At 34.8% G+C, this 9521-nt stretch overlaps 1 protein-coding gene across 5 annotated transcripts in view; it reads left to right on the top strand.

Annotated features, from left to right (window-relative positions):
• The first annotated feature begins 7746 nt into the window (after positions 1-7746).
• drd2a (dopamine receptor D2a) overlaps positions 7747-9521 on the top strand; it is a 32266-nt gene continuing 30491 nt past the window's right edge. For 2 of the 5 annotated variants that reach the window (XM_073922707.1, XM_005157501.6), the window contains exon 1: positions 7747-8164. The gene's annotated coding sequence lies outside the window, so the exon portion shown is untranslated. The remainder of the gene's footprint in view (positions 8165-9521) is intronic. The other 3 variants (XM_073922706.1, XM_073922708.1, XM_073922705.1) reach the window with 2 other exon arrangements.

Genomic DNA, 9521 nt, shown 5'->3' with positions numbered 1-9521 from the left:
ATAATTTTGCTCATTTTAAGAAAAAAAACTCTTAACTTTAACTTGTTTCTTCTAAAGTTAAAGCAATTTTAATTGATTGAAGAATTTTTAGATATTTGGACTAGAAATTAAACAAAGCAAAGTAAGAAAATAATTTTTATTGCATTGTGGTTCATTTTCCGTACATACTATTAGACTTCCTAGAAAGTGTTCAAATGGAGGTATTCAAACCATCTTGTCAAATTCATTTCACAATTTTTATTTTAGTAAAAAAAAAATGGCAATTACATTTACATTACATAAATACTGTATCTCTTAAATGCCGTCTTGTTTGTATTTGCTGTTTTTTAGCTAAATAACTTCTTTTTAACTTTGAGTTAAGTGAGCTAATGAAGTATTTTCACTGAAATCAATATTTTGTGTCTATTATTTTACATTACTTTTACATGTAGTAACCAAGTAAAGGTATAACAATGTATAGCTATTCGCAAAATTACAATAAAAAATAAAACCCTTTGTTTTGATATAATGCATTAAGTTTTTTGGTATTACCAATAGTATAATTAATTCCTTCTTTCTTTAATTGTCCTTTGGCTTAGTCCCTTTATTTATTAGTGATCGCCACAGTGGAATGAACCGACAACTTATCCAGCATATGTTTTACGCAGCGGATGCCCTTCCAGCTGTAACCCAGCACTGGGAAACACCCATACACTTACATTCATACACATACACAACTGGCAACTACCACATGTCTTTGTACTCACACAAACATGGTAAGAACATGCTAACTCCACAGAAATGCCAACTGACCCAGCTGGGGCTCATACCAGCAACCTTTTTGCTGTGAGGCAACAGTGCTAACTATTGAGCCACCGTGCCACCAAGTATAGTAAAAATCGAATACATGATACAAATGTGTTTAAGACATCTTAAAGCTTGTTGTCATTTTCAGCATACTAAAAAACCTGCACATACTACTTTGTGGGTGTTTATGTAAAGGTCCTGTTCACAAATTCTTCTTTATAGTATTTTACTGTAGCAGGGCTTAAAACTTACTTTATGCCCTAGATAACTTCAAATAAGTTTATGAACGATTTCAAGTAACAGCATTTTTCATTTACCAATTCCTTTAATTCGTACACAAATTTCAGACAATTTGGCCTTTTGAAGAATGTCCTTTCATTTACAACATGAATTTATGCACTGAGTACAAACTCAATCAAAAGAAAGCTTTTCTTTCAAACTTACTTGAATAACTGACAGATGTTTGGGCCTGAATCACCTTTTCAGAGAAGAAGTGTACAGTATGCCAATGGCACAGACCAGTAGTCACTTTCATATTTGACTTTCAGAGGCAAATGAATGCTGACTCCTACATTTTCCACCAGGCTATTTGAGTGCTGAACTTTTCAACTTGAGCTCTGTAAGCCGCTTCTGAATAGTTTACGATATAGTGCTTTGGTGTAAACATACAGTACAGGATCCACAGTGGCCCTTGAGCTGTGATCAACTACAGTATATGTCTTTTTATCACTGTGCTTTGAAGGAATCATTCCCTCAAAAGTGAGGATTCTAACATCACTTGCTCACCTTCATGTCATTCAAAAACCTGTAAGACTTTATTTCTGTTGAACGCAAAAGAAGACATTTTTATCCATACAAAGAAAGTCAGTGTGATCCACAGATGAAATGACATGAGCAGGAGTGAGTCTAGGCAGAATTTTCATTGTGACAGTAAATTATCTATCTGATATCATTTGTTGTTACCAGTTTCTATGGCAACAGGGTTATTTGAATTATCCACACCTTATCGGCCTACACTAAGGAGAGTAATAACTTATCCACTGGCTGACTAGTGCACATAGATGGAGCACACAAACATACTACATATATCTGACATATTTTAAAAGATTATTTACATATTTTTGTCAAACATTGTAATGACAAATAGTCTATGTACATGCTCAAATTAATAATTTTGGCTATTTGTTCATACAGGTTCCTTTGGTGGTTTCTAATGTTTTTTTTTTTTTTTTTTGAATTTGTTGTTTTAATTGTGGGAATGGGGGTGCACTTTCACTTTAAGGGGGCCCTTTTCTCTTTAAGAGAAAAAAGGGCAGGTGAAAACTCTTTGCACTCTCCAAGGTGAGGCAGCCCTTGCTCACTTTGACAGAGTGCTACATGAGGCTTTGAGTGTGGATCCTCACATGGAAGGTCGATGGTGAGATCTGCTGCCATGGGTTATGGTGGTGGGAGCAGCGTGGACCACTTTATCATATTTTAAACTATAGTTTCAAAGGTGCAGATTGTCTTAAGAAGCAGTTTTTGTTGTGCTGGTAAAAAGTCTCTTCACATTCCAATAGTAATCATAATAATGATTAATGTAAATGTAAAAATAAATGTAAATGTATTTATATGTTATATTCTGGCTAAGGCATAAGACTAAAAAATGTTCATCCAATATAAAGTTTGTCTGGCCGTTAATTCCCATAATTCTGATAAGTAGCCCAAACTGTCTGTCAACAAATGTAGATTTGTACATCTGCAGCCATTCACGCAGGTCTGTATTTTGCGTGTGCTGGGTTCACGTGCATATGACACAGCAGTAAAAATAAATGCAGAATTAAAACTTTTTAAAATCCTGAAGGAGTCCATTGGAGTTACTTTTGCACGCTGGTGGGAGGACGACACCATGGCTGAAGTATTTCTTTTAGACAGATAATCAGTGGCGTAGCGGACGGGCCCGCAGGGCACGCACCGCGGGGGGGCCCCGCGTGATTAGGGGGCCCCGCGTCGTCGTGATTTTCAATAATTAAAAATCCACCGGCGAACGCAATAATCAAACTCTTGGGAACAACTGTGGTCGGAACCAAAGTTCACACGTCTGTGTTCTCTGAACACATCTCAAGCGGTGGACAACTTCATTCTGATTGCTTGCCGCCAATGTTGCCAACTTAGAGACTTTGTCACTAGATTTAGCGACTTTTCAGACCCCCTTAGCGACAAATCTAGCGACTTTTTTTTTGTGTGTTATTGGAGATTTTTATTAGACTGTCATTTGTCCATACTGTACCATCCCTACTCTTCTCAACGAGCTGCGTGTGATGCCGCCGGCCCCTCCCCCGCCTCACAGCACTGACAGGCGGCCCAGTCAGTCCTCGTACAGCAGCCTCTCCCACCTGCAGCCCGAGAGCAGATCACCCCTCTGCGTACCGACGACAAATGATTTAGCACAGGCAGTGTGAAGGTATTTCCCTTGTACAGTCAAACCGATCTACTTCTACTTTATTTTAACAATTTAATTGGACCGTTTATTCTTTTCTTGTTCACAATCACAGATATTAGTGACTTTAGTTTCTGAACTTGTCTGAGTTTATTACATATGAGAGATTACTGCACATTCACTACATATCTATAATGACATACTGTATTCAAACAGCAATAAATTTAGTTAAATAAACATGCTTTTATAAAGTGTAGTGCAATTATAAATACCCCTTTATTAACCATAGGCTGTTAACCAAACAGAAACGGTAGAACGTGATGACGCCAGTGATATGCAAATTGACGTATGACGTATCCCCCCCTCCCTTCATCAGGGGGCCCCGTTAGCGATCCCTGCAGGGGGGCCTCTGCATTTTGCGCTACGCCATTGCAGATAATGTTATCTTTTAAAACTTTTTTAGTCAATAAAAGCTGTTGATTGTGTTGTTTTATGAATGGGTTACATGCACAGAAGTGTTGTTCAGCCACTGAAATCTTCCAGCGAAAGATTGATGTGACTAATTTTAATTTCATAAGCGACCCTTTACAGCATCGATAATCTAGATTTTAATTTAGTTTAACAACAAAACGTCAGTAAATAGCACTAATCCGTCTAGCCTGCTTTACTGAGGTGAAGATGGTTTTATATTCACATTGGTTCATTTTTAAATAATGACAACCTGTGACGCGCTCCAAATATTGTTTACAATGCTACTTTGAGTATTCTGTCTGAAGTATGGCTTAGTAATAAGTGGAATTCCTGCACGCTACCGGCCAACCACTAAGCAGTAGTTTCTTTAGGACAAAGCGCATAAGAAAGTGAGACCAGCTATCCTTGCATGCATGAAATATTGCACATTGTGACAAATTTTGCTTTCTAACTGCAACTGAAAATGTTTTTCGTTCAGAATCGTAATATTATAAAGTACTATAAAGTTTTTTAAGAGTGACTGACATGATCTAGTGGATCTCTGTCACCTTTAATGTGCACGTTTGTGATTTACAGAAGCATGGCTTTGGACGGCAGGGGAGGGATTTTGTTTCAAAGATATTATAAGACATACCATTTAGCATTTAGGTAGATCACCTACTGCACCTTTAATGTCTAGTTTACTATAGTTTAAAATAGAAAACATGATTATTGTACTGTAGGTCTGTTTGTTATTGGAGTGGTGTAGCGTTTTCTTTTTTAAGCAGGGTTATTGAGCAAAGAGTGTTTTTTTTCTTTTTTTTTTTTCTTTCTATCCATAAGTTTATTTTTCAGATCACTGTTTTCAGGTAATTTTGCTGGTCAAACAGAATAAAGTATTCTTTTTAAACACCTGCCTTGTGTTTTTATTTGTCCTACAAAGCCTACTAATGTACAATGTCATAGGCCTACTGTTGAATGCGTTTTTAGTGGTTTGACAGTAGTGAATAAAGTAGCCCAACACACATTTTTGTTACAAATATATCTTGCAGAGTATTAAAAAAGTGGGTTTTGGATTCAGTAAAGCTACACCCAGATAGCAGACACTCATTGAATTAACATGAATCAACATTTGAAATGTTAAAACTTGAATTTACATGAGGATTGCCTACTTAAATAATTTTTTTTTAAATAATATAAGCATACGGTGGCCAAACGTGCTGCAATTACAAAACACCAGCAAATTAAGAAAAGTACCTCATTGGTTTGACTAATGTCAAAACGTGTTATGTGTTGCAAATCCTCACAAACACTTTGCATTTTTACAAACAAAATAAATGTGCTGTATTTTCACAAGCAGATAGCAAGGATCACAAGTGAAATGTTTCAAGGGGACCTAAAAAAGTATTATTGTACTGTGACTATTGCTCAGTGAAGTTGTAGGTAAACTTTGAAGGATGAGTTTATTTTTGTTGGTTTGTTTTAACATCCTGATTACACGATTCTCTTTCCTGACAGCATACCTTCATTGAATCAACTGTTGAAAAGTTGAAACTTTACCACTGACTTTTTTTTTTTTTTATCAGGTACATCCTCAAATAATGTGATCATGAATCCATAACATGTATGCATTATAAATGTATTTAGAGTAGCTGATCATCTCTATGTTGTTAAGGTGATATCAGTCCTGCACTTTCGACCTCACCCTGGTTTCATTTCATTTCATCGTTACAGACTCATGCTTGAGACCACACATGGCACCAAATCCATTTTTCTGTGAACTGCACACCCACCATGTCTAAAGTCTACCTCAGATCCAATCCTCAAAGCGGCTTTTTGTTGCTGTAAGGGTAGTGAGGGCTGTGTGTTTTTTTTTTCCTTCGGTCCAAAGTCTTGAAGGCCATAGGAGGGCATATAATTCAATCCTTGCCCCGAGACAAGGCACACAACTAATATACTGTGAGTATCAGTGATGCTCGCTCATATCTGCCTGTAACATGGCATGTAATCTAGTTTTAAAAGATTTGCACTTGACTTACATTTACAACAGTTTGTAAAAAGCAGGGGATCGAGAAATTATAGATGAAGTCAATTTAAAGTGGGCATGAAACAAGAATTGCTATCGCCTCTTTGTTCTGTATTATGATGTATGTGAAATGGCTTCTCAAACTGAGAAGTATAATGTAGCATGAGACTTGATTTTGACCATTGGGAATTGAATGGAACATTTATTTTCACTAACTTCTAAAATTAATTTTTTACTGACATATTTATAGAGCAAAAGTTTTGCTGTACTCATGTCGTGTTGTAATTAGTAACACAATCCCACTTTATATTAGGTAGCTTAATATATTGGTAAAACTTTACAATAAGGTTAAGTTGTTAATGCATTTACTAACATGAACTAATCATGAACAACACATGTACAGCATTAATAAATCATAATTGAACATTTACTAATGCATTATTAACATCCAAGTCCATGCTTGTTAACATTAGTTAATGCAACATGAGTTAACATGAACTAACCATGAACTACTGTATTTTTATTAACTAATGTTAACTAACATGAACAAATACAGTATTAAATGTATTGTTCATTGTTCATGTTGGTAAATGCATTAATTAACATTAACTAATGAACCTTATTGTAAAGTGTGACCAATATATTATATATTAATCATTTGGTACAATGTACTGATTGTGTAAAAACATGTTTTGACATTGTACTCATACTTGATTAAATGCATGTATTTAAATACATTGTTATTAATTTCTGTAATTACATTTATAATTACGCTGTTGACCAAACCCTTATGCCTTAACCCATCCCTAAACCTAGTCATTCCATCAACCTGTCCCCAACCTGACTGTCAATAACACCAGAAGTTTTCTGCAAAACAATACCAACAAAGTGAGTACATAGTATTTCTTCTTTGATGTAATTATGTCATTAAGGTCACTTAATATAAACTTAATATAAACTGTACACTTAAGGGGCAAAAGGGGCAAAAACTAAACAAAATTAGATTTTTATAGTGATCCCATAGATCAGGGGTCTCAAACTCAAATTGGTGAGGGCCATTTCAGTGACTGACAAAGGATATGAGGGCCGTTGTAACACTCGTCTTTGAATCAACGGGATACACAAGAAAAAAATAAAAGATATGGTTCAATTCTCTAGTTTCTGTATTCAAATTTTATCATGGATGGAGAGATAGTTTATGTAATAAAACCACAAATGTCTCAGAACAAGTCCTTACAAGGTTCTTTATGTAACTATTGTCAAAAAAAGAAGCTTTATTAGTAACAGTGTGAGTTTGAGACTACATGTGACAAAAGCATTTAGTGCCGTTGTCCTCAAACTCAGAATTGTACACTCTCAGAAATAAAGGTACTAAGCTGTCACTGGGGGTGTACCTAAAGGGTCCATTTCAATACCTTAAGGGTACATATTTAAAAAGTACAAAGTGTTCTTAAAAATTTTAGGTATTAGTATATACTTCTGAGGTACCAACATAGACCCATTAAAAACAAATGTGTACCTTATGAAAAGGTACCACCCCAGTGACAGCTCACTTACCTTTACTTCTAAGAATGTACATACGGCACCTATAATCACCTATATAGCAGCTAAATTAATTAAAAGATGGTAAAGATGGTCTCTTCTACATTTTTCTAGTGTCAATTACAATGTGAACTCTTTTTATTGGTAGGCTAAGCAAGGCATAACAGTGATATATGATATTTTAACAACATCAAATATTTTACAATGTATAACAATAATGTATTCATGAGATTTAATTAAAAAATTATTAAACCCCACCCACTCTTTAATAATTTAAATTCAAAACATACCTTTAATTAAAACCAAATTACAAGACAGACTAAATAAAATCCAATAATTGGTAATTTGCCGTTTAAAGTTAAATTATGAATAATGTCTGTACAAAGACAAAAAGAAAAGCAAGAAGAGGAAGACAATTATGTTAGACTAATTGCTGGGTTTTAAAAAGAACGAGAGGGTGATTGAAGAATATACTTGTATTTTATTCTCACTGATGTTTATGTAACAGCCCCGCCTCGTTTCCACCCCTCTCAATGTGTGTTGGAGGGACTGAGATTGTCCCTCAGTGGATGCTGAAGGTTACCGCGTGCGGAAAGCGCGCGCTCAGATGCTGCGCTCGCACGCGCTGCTCAGACTTCGCCTGGACTCAAGCGGATATGCGCTGCGCCTGCTAAGTGTAGTTTAACACCTCCACAAAATCAGGAAAAGCGTACTTACCTCATGTTCACCTTCTTTTAATCATCACAATGAAATTTCCCCATGGAATTAGTCGCGTTTGCCGGTTTACATTGGCTGTTTTCACCCGTGGAGCTGTAATTGAGACAGAAGAGGAATACAGTTACAGTCGCTCGGATGGACAAGTGTATCCGATGGAGAAAAGTGGATTTAAAATATAGGGAACGGGATACTTCCGCTCTTTGGATGAAAGTTGCGGTTTGAAGGTACAGAAAGGCATCTTCTTTCATTTGTGAGCTAGTTATTTTTGCTCACGAATAATTAGAAAGCACAGTAGAGCTGTTAATTAGCATGTTTTCGTTGATGCTGACACTTTCAGACAAACTTTATTCCACTGCGTGTAAGGTAAAAAACAAGTTGTTGTTTCAGATTACTACTGTATTTAAAATGCTCTGGTTGTAATCTTCTGCAATTAATTCACCCGCGAATCAAAGTGACAAAATTGCTCTAATTTATGCGTAGGATGGTGATGTGTGTTGTCACACAGAGACAGAGTATTAGCCACCCTGTTTATTTTTTCCTCCAATTTCTGTTTAACAGGGAGAAGATTTTTTTCAACACATTTCTAAACGTAATAGTTTTAATAACTCATCTCTAATAACTTATTTATTTTATCTTTGCCATGATGACAGTGAATAATATTTGACTAGATATTTTTCAAGACACTTCTATACAGCTTGAAGTGACATTTAAAGGCTTAACTAGGTGAATTAGGTTAACTAGGCAGGTTAGAGTAATTAGGCAAGTTATTGTTTGATGATGGTTTGTTCTATAGACAAAATATAGCTTAAAGGGGCTAATAATTTTTACCTTACAACAGTTTAAGAAAAATAAAATCTGCTTTTATTCTAGCCGAAATAAAAAAAAATAATTCTCCAGAAGAAAGAAATATTCTCAGACATACTGTGAAAATGTTCTTGCCCTGTTAAAAATAAATGAGGAAATATTAAAAAAAGAAGAAAAAAAAATCAAAGGGGGCTAATAATTCTGACTTTACCTGTACATATACAACACACTGTACACACTGAAGATAAATAGCATTGTAGATATTCATATAGTACCCTGTTTAGCTAAAGTCTCCAAGTGACAATAAATAACCCCAACCTATATCCCTAACTTTAACCTAATCCTTTGGAGTTGTGAATGCAAATTTCATTAAAACAGCTTGTACATATTCACAAAATAAATAAATTAATGAATAAATGAAACTGTCAAATGCTTTACATTTTTAAAAATAAAATTTAAAAACATAATAAAGCAAAAAAAAAAATGATAATGGGGGTATAGATATGTTTCATGTGTTAGAAAACATAACATTATAAAACAAATTAGTATGCATGAGCTGTTATCATTGTTTATCAATGTAAACTAATTAAATTCAAAATATTAATGATGTTACTTGATGAGACTATTATTCATACAAATAGTAAAGATGTATAAAACTAATAATTAATAAGAATAAATATTTTGTCTTTTCAATATTTAACAAACAAAAACTTACTGTAAAGTGTTGCCACACTAAATATTAAAATAAATGGAATGAACCTGATTCTTAGGTTTGAT

The sequence above is a fragment of the Danio rerio genome, chromosome 15, assembly GCF_049306965.1.
Source record: "Danio rerio strain Tuebingen ecotype United States chromosome 15, GRCz12tu, whole genome shotgun sequence".
Taxonomy (NCBI): Eukaryota; Metazoa; Chordata; class Actinopteri; order Cypriniformes; family Danionidae; genus Danio; species Danio rerio.
This window is presented reverse-complemented; position numbering and strand designations above follow the sequence as displayed.